The following is a 14220-nucleotide window of genomic DNA, read 5'->3' on the forward strand; positions in this document are numbered from 1 at the left end:
TACCGGGCCATTGACTCAGTCAGGACGGTCTTGTTAACTTCCAGAATCACGTTCTTGATATCCTGGTAGGCCATGCGGAAGGAGCCCAGGAAGATTGCTGCCGAGAAAAGGGAAATCGGTCACTCGGGCGCCAGGATCCTGCTTCTGCCTCGTACCCCGAGCCCCTTGCCCGTGTTCGCTGTCCCCTTACATGCCCACACCTGGGATAAAGCCTTTCCTCATCTCCCCCCGGGCAGCCCAACCCAAACTGAGGCACCTCTGGCTCTCCTCCCCTCCCCTCAAGCTGAACAGGGCAGAGTTGATGGTGAAACCCCGAGCCCGCAGTCAGCCAGGACGGGGTCAGTGTCAGAAAACCAAACTCCCAGCTGGCCAGGGCAGGGTCGGTGCCAAAGACCTCAAACCCCCATCCGGCCAGGGCCGGGGCTGGAGCCAGCAGGTCCTCCTGCTCCGAACGGATTGAGAACGTGGAGCAGGTCCCAACCACCGGGCTGGCCCAGGCTGATGGTCTCTCCACTGTCCCATCCATGTCTCCTCACTCCTCAAGAACCTCCAGGGGTTGCCCATCCACGTCAGCCTCAAACAAAAACTACTTGCCATTGCCTTTAAAGCCCTCCATCAGCTCATACCCTCCTATCGGACCTCGCTGATTTCCTAATACAACCAGCCCACACATTTTGCTCCTCGAATGCCAACCTTCTCACTGTACCTTGATCTTGTCTATTTCACCACCAATCCCTTCCCCATGTCCTGCCTCTGGCTTCCCTCCCCCTTCCTATCCGACAGGCGATCACTCTTTCCACTTTCAGAGCCTTATTAAAATCACATCTCCTCCAAGAGACCTTCCCTGACTAAACCCTCATTTCCCCTCCTCCCTGTCCCTTTTGCATCACTCTTGCGCTTGGATTTGTACCCTTTATTCACCCTACCCTCAGCCCCACAGCAATTATGTACCTCTCCATAATTTATTTTACCATCTGTCTCCCCCTCTAGACCACAAGCTGCTTGTGGGCAGGGAATGTTTCTACCAACTCTGCTGTATTGTACTCCCCCAAATGCTTATTGCAGTGCTGTGCATACAGTCAACATTCAATCACTGCCACTGATTGAATACAACTGATTGATTGCTATTACTCCTTAAACCCTGCTTTTGGACCAGTGGGATGAGCATTAGCCTGGGAATCAGGAGGCCTGGGTTCTAGTTCTGGTTCTGACCATAGAGGCTCCACCTTCAGAGGTGGAGGGTTCTGGCTGAAGAACCATGTAAGGCATTCCCTGAGGAGCACAGGACTAGCAGGAATCCAGAAAAAGAGGTGACCATCGTGCATGGTGACAACTGCAGTGGCTCCCAAGGTAACTGAAAAGCAGCATGGCTTAGTGGATAGAGCACGGGCCTGAGAATCAGAAGGATCTGGGTTCTAATCCTGGCTCCACCACATATCTGCTGTGACCTTGGTACAGTCATTTAACTTTCTGTGCCTCTGTTACCTCATCTGTAAAATGGGGATTTAGAGTGTGACCCCCATGTGGGACAGGGACTGTGTCCAACCTGATCAGCTTGTATCGACCCCAGTGCTTAGTATAATACTGGCACGTGGTAAGTGCTTTACAAGTACCACAGTTATTATTATTATTAGAATTATTAACTAGCTTCCAGTCATGGCACTACAGCATAGCATAAATACTATGCTGTGTTCGTTTTGGCCTCAAATAGGTCCTGCACTAAAAAAAAAAAAAAAAATAACTCTGGCACGTTAACCCTGTCCGCACATTAGTTGCCGGCGCTCCGGCCCCAGTGGGCACACGATGAGCAGGGTGGAGAGAGTTTGAGTGGCCCTACGTAGACCACCGGCACCGGAGGAATCAGTCCCTTAGTGCAGGTTTTCCGTCCTAAAGTTTCAGGCCACAGCTCAGGCATTGCTCCCCATCACCATGGTTAACCTAGCTGTAATCAAGCGATGGTGATTACTGCTAGATTTATCCATCTCCTTGATTATTTTGACCTTTTGGAAACTTTGAGTGAAAAATGAGTCTTAACTTTTTAGAACTGACATTAAAAAAAAAAAAGAAACCACCCTTGTTTTTTGGTTAATGTCAAATGGTGTATACAGACATCTTTAGAACATTCTTTAGTGGTTCATCGTGTTTTCAGCTGGTTTAAAAGACTAGGATGTCAATTCTGTAGCTTAGTAATTCTTAACCAGCTGGTTTATTTGCTAATGGTGGGGGTTAAGAGACCCTCCTGGGTACTGTAGTTGGCACACCTACCAGATTTGAAACCACAGACCACCCAACCGGACCCGCCCTTCTGTGTAAATAAAAAAACCTACTCACCCACCCCAACCCATAACTGTGCAGGGAGTTTCTGTGGGTCCAGTAATCTGAGATATTTTAGGTCTGAATGGATGGGCTAGCAGCGTGGCTGCATGGTTACCCCAAAGCTGTTCCCTTGTCCCGTATGACTTACTGCCTTCCCTTTTGGGGCAGAGTAATGTGAGCCGGGACAGTGGAAGGTAGGGGAGGACCGGGGTGGGGAGAGAGAGGAAGATAAAATCGGTAAGTGGAAGATCCCCAAAGGATGGGCCCTACTTACCTCGGGCACCCTGGCTTTAGCAGCAGAAGTGACAACTCACTCATTCCATCCAGTAGACTTTACCTGCATCCAACCCACACCTTCATCCCAACCCGAATGATCCAATCTGCAACTTTGCTGCACATTCACAAGGACCTGTGGGCTGGTCCTCGAACCTTGTGGATATGCACGTCTCTACCAGGAACAATCCGGGTCGGCCACGGACGGCGAACGAGAGAGGTGGCCGCCTCCGGGCGCGCTGTCAAAGGGATTGGCAGCGGTGGTTGAAACTTAGAAAGGCCCCAATATTCCTCCACCCTAGTCTGAGGTGGGAGGGGAATGCAATAGCTCTGGAGCAAGATGGAGAGTTCATGAGTTCACCAGCCCAGAAAATCACTCCAGCTATGGAGGCGCCTGCCAATTGATGGTATTTATTAATCATTAGTATTTATTGATCGCTTACTGTTTTCACATAGTATGATGCCATTACTTTATACCGTGGGGCCAGTGATCACCTGCAGCAATGCATGTTGAGAAACAGCGAGGCCTAATGTAAAAAGCATGGGCCTGGGAATCAGAGGGCCTGGGTTCTAATGCCGGCTCTGCCAATTACTCTGCCACTGGCTTGCCGTGTGACCTTGGGTAAGTCACTTCACTTCTCGGTGCCTCAGTTTCCTCAACTGTAAAATGGAGATCCAATACCTGTTCTCCCTCCTATTCAATAGTATGAGACTCCACTGTGGGACAGGCACCTACCCCAGTTCTTAAAACAGCGTTTGACATACAGTGAGCACTTAACAAGTACCCTAAAACAGAACAAACAAGCAGACATGAGTGGAGGGAACTGCCCTAGGAAGGGGTTGGCATTTTTCCCCCACTTCCAAGTGGCCAATAGTTTACAACTCACCCTGCCCATAGCGGAAGGAATCGCAAATAAGACCTTTTTTTAAAAGGCACCTTAGCAACCACGGATGAAAAACCGGTAGCTGTTTCTGGAATTTGAGTCAGTTTGTGATGACGGCCACTTTGATTGTGGTCATAGTTTGGCACACACCTCTATTTGGGGAATGTTATAATGGCTGATGGAAGAGGATGGTCTGAATGGTAGGCAGTCAGAGGTTTTTTTCTATGTCACGTGGGTAGCACTGATAGGAGTTACCCCGTAGTGTAAATCCAGATAATTTCTGAGTAATGTCTTGTGCTGTAGTTTCATGACATTCTCCCTCCAGCACTTTGTGACAGTGCCTGGCGATTATCCTCAGGGTATGGGCACTTCAGGATGAATATGTCATTTACATGTAGGGAATCTTGACTGTTCTGTACCTGTTCTCCCCTCTTGTCATATTTAGTCGAAAACAACAGATGATAGCCTGACAGGTTCATCTTCATTGCATAGGGAAGGACCAAGTGGTTGCCTAGCAACTCACAGGGTGCAATCAAGATAGTCTTCTGTTACGGAATGGAGACTACTTAACAGCCTTTTCTGTGTAATTTGGTTATTTCATTCGAGCTCTAGGAAGTCAGGTATTGGACTGCTAAAACAATATTTCATTTTTATTTCTCCAGGGTGCATTTTAGAATTATCCTCTCGCATTATGAATGCCAGTTATTGAATGAAATCACTCTAGATTGTGTGTGAATCAGAGCGCTCTAAGCATTGTTTGTTTCACTACATAAACAAATCGAATGTGTTAATCATATAGGCAGATAAATTAAATTTCATAAACGTATTTATGTAGTACCTAGTAGCACCTTTTTTTCTGAGGAGCCCAAAGTATTTTGTACTTGTTAAATTTTTCAGCTTGTAATTTTTCAGAGGAAACGTGTTTTTTAAAATTAATTTTATTTCTGTTAGAAATCACTGTATTTTTTGGAGGGGTCACCATACTGCCTTCCATTTTGAATTATGGCACCACATTATTTCATTATTATCTCTTTTTGAATTATGCCATTTTTCACCAATGAGATGCGGATGAAAAGGTTCCCCAACAGCCGGGTGTCATTTTACATCCGATGCTGCACGGTTGGCTTTTTTTATGTTCCATCTCCACCCGTCGCCCACGTACACCTTGCATTCTTTTATTTTCCTGTTCTCATCTCACCCCGCCACTAGCCCAGCCTGCTCCATGGCTCTTTTAAACACTCCTGCCCTACAGGTTAGGCTGTGCTTGTAATGATGCAGCATTTGGTGGGTTTTTTTTAACCGCCGACTTCCAGGAATGCCTCAGCGCCTTTGCTGCCAAGTGGTTCTCTTAAAGCAGCGTGGCCTAGTGGATAGAGCATGGGCCCGGGAGTCTGAAGGACCTGGGTTCTAATCTCGACTCCGTCACTCATCTGCTGTGTGACCCTGGGCAAGTCACTTAGTTTCTCTGGGCCTCCGTTACCTGATCTATAAAACGGGGATCAAGACTGTGAGCCCTATGTAGGACAGGGCCTGAATCCAACCCAATTACCATGAATCTATGCCAGCACTTAGTACAGTGCCTGGCACAAAGTGAGCGCCTAACGAATACCACAATTATCATTACTGTTATTAGCTTGTGCTGCCTTGGACCCCGAAAGCTCCCGAAGAGGGTCCCATTCTGTCCTGTCCCTCGTTGACAGATGGGCATCAGGTCATGGTCAGAGACCTGGGGCAGAGTAGGGGAGATGAGGGCAGATGGATTTAGGTAAGAGGAGAGATGCAGAGATGGACGTTTCAAAGAACACTGGAGTAAATGGGGACGTGGGTTGGAGAGGGACTAAGCAGAGAGCAGGGCACAAAAAGAGAAACAAATAAAAAGACTTACACGGAAGTGGGGCAGGGACTACAGGAGAGAAGGAGACATGAAAAAAGTCTAGTGTGAATCTTCGAGAAGTAAAAGAGAAGCAGCGAAGAAGCAGAGAAGCAGCATAACTCAGTGGAAAGAGCCTGAGCTTTGGAGTCAGAGGTCATGGGTTCAAATCCCAGCTCCGCCAATTGTCAGCTGTGAGACTTTGGGCAAGTCACTTAACTTCTCTGTGCCTCAGTTACTTCATCTGTAAAACGGGGATTAAGACTGTGAGCCCCCCGTGGGACAACCTGATCACCTTGTAATCACCCCAGCGCTGAGAACAGTGCTTTGCATATAGTAAGTACTTAATAAATGTCATTCTTCTTCTTCTTATTATTATTATTAAAAGACGGCCTTCTTTGGAAACAGCTAGACCATCTCTTCCTCATGGGTCACAGGAACACGGTAGCCCGTCTCTTGAAAAATGTCCCCTACCGTTGACCTCAGAGCCTCTCTCCATTGGAGGCTTGCCGCTTAGCCAGACTACACACCTCTTCTCAAGAGAACCACCATGTCTTTGAGTGTTTGGCCTCTGCCTATTCTGCCGTCTCCTCACTGTCACAGGACTTCAAACCAGGCCTTCAATATTGGCCCGCTGCTTCTTTCCCAAAGGAGGCAACTTGTCAGCAGAGCTGAGTACCCTATTCCCCTAGTTCACTTGCTCTAGGTTGTCTCGTCCTGTGGTGGGGTTTGACCGGATTGTTGCTCTTCCGTTAGTCCTCCTCTGTCGTTGAGCGATCCACTTTTCCCATTCTTCGTGCAAGAGACAGGCAACCGTCAAGTCTCTATCAGAGCAGCAGTCAAACTGCGTGTATCTTTTTTGAGGCATCCTGCCATGCCTTGTCATTCTGAATATGGGAGCCTGGAACAGACCCCTAAACTTGAAGCAGCCAACAGATGAGCAGGAGAAGACAGAAGGGAAACACTGCATATGCCTATTGACGTAGCAGTGCGGAGTTAACTGAGACTTCAGCAAAGGGTCGTCGTGGACTACCGTAATGTATCTGCTTATGCCAAGGCAAATACTCTTCATTTTTTTTTTAAAAGGACAAGTGTAATCCTGGCTAGGAGCTGACAGGAGTCATTCTTTAAGACAAGGGTCAGGCCAGGAGACAGTCAGGTAACAAAAAGCTGAGCTGGATGTGGATATTTGAACTCACAAGCAGGAATTTGGGGAGTGGGGGGTCTCTAGACTATTTGAGAGTGAACAGAAGGGCACAGCCAACTAGGATTGCAAATCCAGGGAACCATAATCGGTCAGGTGAGAGATTTGAACTGGTAACATAGATTGATCCATCCATGGATTGTGTGCATGTTTAACCAAAGATGGCTCCTGTATCAGTCAGTCAATCATATTATTCATTCATTCAATCGCATTTATTGAGCGCTTACTGTGTGCAGAGCACAGTACTAAGCCCTTGGGAGAATACAAAATAACAGAGGTGGTAGACAAGTTCCCTGCCCACAGCAAGCTTACAGTCTAGAGGTGGGAGACCTATTAATATAAATAAATAAATTACAGAAATATACATAAGTGCTGTGGGGCTGAGGGAGGGATGAATAAAGGGACCTGAAGAGGCCTTTGGCAGTCTTTTACTTTTTTCACCAGGCTGACCCGTAACGTGTCACAGTTAGGAATCCACTAGGGTCCTGGACAAGATTGATGGCCCCGAAAAATCTGAAAAGAAAAAAATTCCTGCCTCTGGGAACCCTTGTGCCTCTCTCAGTCTTAGGTGTTGCAGTGGGTCAGTATTTCTGGCTTATTGCAAGTCTGACACCTGGCAACCCCAAATAATTGCGAAGTGAAGGACTGGGACGTCCCACTGGGCTTAAAAGATTGGGCCTCTATTAGGCAGGTGTGCTGCTGGAAGAGAATTTTTCAGTCCAAAGATCTAGTTAAAACCTAAATATGCTTTGGTTAAATCGTACGTTAATACCACTGACTGTGAATAGGATTTGCCCACCTATTTGCAGACAAGATGAGCATTTTCTCATGCCATCATCCAAGAAGCAGTGTGGCCTTGGGGATAGAGCCATGGCCCGAACGTTAGAAGGACCGGATAGCTAATCCTGGCCCCGCCATTTGTCACTTACCTTCTCTGTGTTTCCGTTACCTCATCTGTAAAATGGGGAGTAAGACTGTGGAACCCCAGGTGGAGCATGGATTGTGTTCAACCTGACTACTTTATATGCCCCAGATGTGCATTTTAAGAGTGTAACAAATACCATTAAAAAAAAAAATCATCCAGTGGTATTTATTGAGCACTCAGAGAGTATAGTGGTGATGGAGTCTTTCATTCATTCATTCAATTGTATTTATTGAGCACTTACTGTGTGCAGAGCACTGTACTAAGGGCTTGGGAAGTACAATTCATCAACATATAGAGACGGTCCCTACCCAAAAATGGGCTCACAGTCTAGGAGGGGGAGACAGACAACAAAGTAGCAATATAAACTAAATAAATTCAATTCAGTTAAATATTCAAAACCAAGACGTGTCCAATAAAAATAATTATTTATTAAAACAGCACCCTTTTCTTGTGTCTATATCTACATCAAATACTTATCACTGTAATCTTTTTTTCTGCTGATGTGGGCATTCTTCGCTGTGAGTACAGAAAATCCTTTTCTCCTCCCTCCCACCCCACCACCTCCTTTTTTTTTCTTTAGGAAGTTTTACTGATTTAAAAGAAAACCAGATATAATAAAGGCTTGTTATCTGGTGCTTTCTTTTTCTTCTGTCCCCTATGCCAAGGTGAGGTATTAGCAATGCACCTCTGATAGAAAATTGCTTTATGAGGGGAATGTGATGTGCATATAGCTATAATTTTATTTATTCTGACAGTTTTGACACCTGTCTACTTGTTTCGTTTTGTTGTCTGTCTTCCCCTTCTAGACTGTGAGCCCGTTGTTGGGTAGGGACCGTCTCTATATGTTGCCGACTTGTACTTCCCAAGTGCTTAGTACAGTGCTCTGCACGCAGTAAGCACTCAATAAATACTATTGAGTGAATGAACGAATGAACTTAGAGCAGCAGTGTGCCCTAGTGGAAAGAGCCCGGGCTTTGGAGTCAGAGGTCATGGGTTCAAATCCCAGCTCCTCCAACTGTCAGCTGTGTGACTTTGGGCAAGTCACTTAACTTCTCTGGGCCTCAGTTCCCTCATCTGTAAAATGGGGATTAAGACCGTGAGCCCCCCGTGGGACGACCTGATCACCTTGTAACCTCCCCAGCGCTTAGAACAGTGCTTTACACATCGTAAGCGCTTAACAAATACCATCATTATTATTATTATAGAGCGTGGGCCTGGAAGTCTGCTGTGCAACCCTGGGCAAATCACTTAACTTCTCTGTGTCTCAGTTACCTCATCCGTCAAATGAGAATTAGGACTATGAGCCCCATGTGGGACATGGACTGTGTTCCAACCTGATTAGCCATATCTACCTGAGCGCTTAGAACAGTGCCTGGCACATGGAAAACACTTAACAACAACAACAAAAAACCAAAAACGAGTAGAGACATGGCAGCCCTGTCTCCAAACCCCTCTCTTAGCAGTAGTAGAGGGACTGGGAACTGATTTTGACTTTTCAGAAACATTCTCTCTGTCTCGTGGTCCGAGGGCTCCATTACGATCTCACTGTTACCTGGAAATAGCTACAGCCCCGTGTGGAGAATAACAGATGAGCCTCGGTCGGAGAATTCAGGATTGAGAGCATATGCTAAGGCTGCTGTCATTGTCCCAGTGACTTGCTCAATGCCACTCTTGCTCTCTTTCAGGCCCAGTATCAACACCGACCTTTTATTTGATGCGTGGGGACTTTTAGGGTGGGACAAGTGAGAAGGAAGTCGGGCCTGGCAGGAAGGTTTTGAAGAATTCCTCGAAAGGACCCAATCTGAGGTCTTTGCAGCCCGTCTCGGAGACTCTGAGCCGTTTGGGAGCTCTCAGCGGGTCTCCCCCATTCGATCCTCAAGGCCAAGGGACATAGCTTTTACTTCTATTGTCTGTTTCCGAGTACCTGATACAGCGTTCTGCACACAGTGGATGCTGAATGAATGCCGCCGCCACTGCCGCTCCACCGCCAAAGCTGAAAGCTAGATTGTAAGCTCTATGTGGGGAGGGAATGTGTCTGTTTATTGTTACAGTGTACTCTCCCAAATGCTCAATGTGGTGCTTTGCACACAGTAAGAGCTCTATAAATATGACTGAATGAATGAAAATCCATGGGGGAACACCCCAATACAGAGTTGGCACTATGGGCCTGGGTTTAGAGGGAGAATTACCTCCCTAAATCACGCCAGCTTTCTTAATAACTGGGCTTCTGTTTCTGTCGCCGCTTCTTCAAGTAGCTACATTCCAGACGTTGTTGGAGGAGGGTCCTGGCCCGGCTTCCCGTTTGCTGTCCCCTAACCATCTGCTAGGGTTTGGACTAGTAGTCGTCCGCATACCCGATGAGAGATGCTCATTCTCTCCAGTTTTCCATTCATTTCCTCAGCTCACGGACCACTTTCCGACTAGGGAGGCCATTTTGATTCAGAACCTGGATTCATTTAATGGAGTCGTGCCACGTCAAGTAGCTCTGAATGTGCTTCTTGTCTTTCGATAAATTTAGCGCTTAGCTCTTTCGGGTATAGGAGCTTTATAAACGTAAATGCAAACGAACAGCGGTCGAGGACTCGGTACCCAAAGCCGGTGGGTACACAAACATCTGGGCAGGATCCAGTCCTCTTGTTTTGATCTGTGGAGCTTTTCAGCAGCCAGTGGCCACTGGGATCAGGATTTTTTTTTCCTTGAGCTTTCACGCAATGCCAGAACCATTTCTGCCAGCCCCAAACCTCCCATTAATAACCGAGACAAGGTGGCCTGATGTGTCTGGCTCAGTTTTAGCTCAGGTCATTCCTCTGAAATAGTAGCTACTGCATCAGTCCAGAGAGGGTCACTTTGGTTGTGACGGCTTCCCTATCACGTCTTTCTTTTTTGTTTTTTTTAGCGGCGTCTGTTAGTCGCTTACTAAGTGCCAGGCGCCGTACTAAACGTGGGGTAGATACAAGCCGATCGTGTTGGACGCAGTCCACGGCCCACATGGGGCTCTGAGGTTTTGTCCCCCTTTTACAGATGAGGTAACTGAGGTCCAGAGAAGTGAAGTGACTTGCCCAAGGTCACCCAGGAGACCAGGGGAGGAGCTGGAATTAGAATCCAGGTCTTCTGATTTCCAGGCCCGGGCTCTTGCTGCTTCTCAAAGGTACTAATAGGCCTTTCCTCAGACTAGACTCTGCTTTTCCTCTGCTTTCCTCAGAGAAGCAGCGTGGCTCAGTGGAAAGAGCATGGGCTTTGGAATCAGAGGTTATGGGTTCAAATCCCAGCTCCACGAACTGTCAGCTGTGTGACTCTGGGCAAGTCACTTAACTTCTCTGTGCCTCAGTTACCTCATCTGTAAAATGGGGATTAAGACTGTGAGCCCCTCGTGGGACAACCTGATCACCATGTAACCTCCCCAGTGCTTAGAACAGTGCTTTGCACATAGTAAGTGCTTAATAAATTCTATCATTAGACGTAGCCCTTGTGAGCCAGAAGCAACTACCGTCCGATCTGATGGTGGAATGGACAGGGCTCACTCTTTCTCGGCTCTTTTAATTTCTGCCAAGAAGACAGGTCTTCAAAGATTTCCCATGAGATTGAAGCTTGTATAAATTTGTGTTCCATGTGGGAACAATAAGTCGTCTACTTAGGCTCCGGCGCTGACCTCATCTTCAGGCTGGATGTGAAAGTCTAGATAATCCTGACCCCTGCCTTGCTGAGCTAAGAGGCCATCATCCAGTTCAGGCCTGTTTGGGGGAATTGAGGCTCAAGAACTTGTTTGAGTGAATGTCTTTAATTGGGGGCCGGTTCCCTGGGCTCGTCAGAGGGGTTTTGCTCATCTCCCCACTGGCTGAGCCGCTGGACTGTTGCAGCTGTCAGCTCTGCGCTGTCACCAGCTAAAGATTTGTCAGCAGATTCTCTCACCTTACATTGTCATCTTCCGCCTTGCTAGGTTTAAGGATGGGCTGAGCAGGAGAGATTGTCTGGATTTCAGTCTGAAGTGCTTATCGAGGTGGACCCTCTTTGGAGGCCAGACAGATGTCCCTTTGGGTGGTGACAGAAGCCGAGAGATGATAATGATAATAATAATAATGTTGGAGTCTGTTAAGTGTTTACTATGTGCCAGGCACTGTCCTAAGCCCTGGGGTAGATACAAGGTAATCAGGTTGTCCCACGTGGGGGCTCACAGTCTTAATCCCCATTTTACAGATGACGTAACTGAGGCACAGAAGGTTAAGTGACTTGCCCAAGGTCACACAGCTGGCAAGCTAGTAACTGTGGCATTTATTAAGTGTTTACTACGTGCCAGGCACCGTGCTAAGAGCTGGGGAGGATCCAAGCAAATCAGGTTGGACACAGCCCCTGTCCCACATGGGGTCCACAGCCTTGATACCCATTTTACAGATGAGATAGCTAAGGTACAGAGAAATGAAGTGACTTGCCCAAGGTCACACAACAGACAAGTGGCAGACCTGGGATTAGAACCCAGGTCCTTGTGACTCCCGGGGCTGGGCTCTAGCCGCTAGGCCAAGCTGAGATGTTTCTTTCATTTGGAAGGGCTGAAGGGTTAGTTGGGGCCTCTCTCTCGGGTCCCAGGATATTCCCTCTGGGATTGTAAGATCCAAAGTGCCTTGAACATTTTGCTGAGGCTATCTGTCTGCACCCCATGGCTTTTTTTTTCCTATAGTATTTGTTAAGTGCTTACTATGTGCCAGGCACTATACTAAGCACTGGGGTGGATCAGTCAATCAATCAATGGCAATCATTGAGCACTTACATAATAATAATAATAATGGCATTTACTAAGCGCTTACTATATGCCAAGCACTGTTCTAAGCACTGGGGAGGTTACAAGGTGATCAGGTTGTCCCACGGGGGGCTCACAGTCTTAATCCCCCTTTTACAGATGAGGGAACTGAGGCACAGAGAAGCGAAGTGACTAAGTGCAGAGCACTTTGCTTGGGAGAGTTTAATACAACAGAATCAACAAACATGTTTCCTGCCCATAACGAGTTTAGTCTACACGCTAATCAAATAGGACACAAGTCCGCGTCCCACAGGGGCTTACAATCTTACTCCCCGTTTTACAGATGAGGGAAGTGTGGCACAGAGAAGTGAAGTGACTTGTCCAAAGTCCCACAGCAGACCAGTGGTAGAACTGGGATTAGAACCTAGGTCTTCTGACTCCCAAGCCCGTGCTCTATCCACCAGGCCAAGGCAACAGGGTCCCCAAAGGAATGAGCTTGGTACAGTGTTCTGCACACAGTAAGTGCTCAATAAATACGATTGATGAGTAGTGACACAGGAGAAGGTCTTCTTTCAGCAGCCCCTTCCCTCATTCTCCATTTAACATCAGCTTCGTGGTGTCCAGGATTTTCCTGAGGGTCTCCTTTCAGGCGTACAGAATAGTTAGGAGGGCCGTGTATCATCTAGATATGCTTTTATATTTTATTCTCAGCAATTTCCAGCAGTTTTTTAATAGTATATGTTAAGCGCTTACTGTGTGCCAGGCACTGTACTAAGTGCTGGGGTAATTACAAGGAGTTAAGATCAGTCTAACTTCTGCCCCGCTGGAGTAAGCCCATTGAGGGCAGGGACTGTCTCTCTTTATTGCTGTATTGTCCTTTCCAAGTGCTTAGTACGGTGCTCTGCACACAGTAAACACTCAGTAAATACGATTGAATGAATGAAAGTCTGGAGGGTAGGGTTTTTCATTTTTTAAATTGTCATTGTTTTTAATTATTATTGAGAAGAAGCATGAGAAGCAGTATGGCCTAGGAGAAGAAGCATGACCTAGAGGATAGAGCACAGTCCTGGGAATCAGAAGGTCATGGGTTCTGATCCTGGCTCCACCACTTGCCTGCTGTGTGACCTTGGGCAAGTCACTTCACTTCTTTGTGCCTCAGTTACCTCATTGGTAAAACGGGGACTGAGACTGTGAGCCCCACGTGGGACAGGGACCCATTTTGCTTTTTTCCATCCCAGCGCTTAGCACGGTGCCCGGCACATAGTAAGTGCTTAACAAATACTATAATTATTATTATTATTACCTCAACAGGGAAGTCATCTTACACCAAGGTCCTTATCATCAGCTAGTATGTCTTCTGGAAAAAGGAATGCAGCCCACCCCCATAGCATTCTTGCCCCCATTATCTTTCACTTCAGGAAAGTGATTGCAGCCTGTGGAAAACAGAGGGCCTCTTGAAACTGACATGGAGCCTGCAAGCTTTTAAATGGAGTGGCGGTTTCAAATGGGTCTCCTCTTGGCTAGACCTTAGCGTTGGAACAAGGGGATCGGAAATACCCATGCCGCGCCAGCTGCTCAGGCTGGCAGTTACATAACAAATTCCAGTCAGGATCTTGTTGCCTAGAGATCCTAATGATCCAAGTCTAAGAGGCCATCTTTGTTTTTTCTTTATTTTTTAGTTTTGATGGTATTTAGGCACTTACTATGTGCCCGGCACTGTACTGAACCCTGGAAGCACTGTACGAAGCACTGTGGATTGGAAGTTAGAGGGCCCTATTTGCTCTCTATACCAAGATTCCTACCATCGCTGTCATCACCATAATTCATGGCTGTATGCCAAGGGCGCACGCCACGCAGCGCTTGGCGCTCCTTCTTAGACCACAGCTGAAGTGCGGCCTGGTCTCTAGGTGCCTATGTTTTAGAGAGAATGGGGTCTTCTTGGGAAGGGAACCTCCCCCTTCTGTCAAAATCCTTGGCTTGACCTTGGTACTTTCTTCCAAGCTTTTACGCGGAGCT

The sequence above is a fragment of the Tachyglossus aculeatus genome, chromosome 1 (assembly GCF_015852505.1).
Source record: "Tachyglossus aculeatus isolate mTacAcu1 chromosome 1, mTacAcu1.pri, whole genome shotgun sequence".
Lineage (NCBI taxonomy): Eukaryota > Metazoa > Chordata > Mammalia > Monotremata > Tachyglossidae > Tachyglossus > Tachyglossus aculeatus.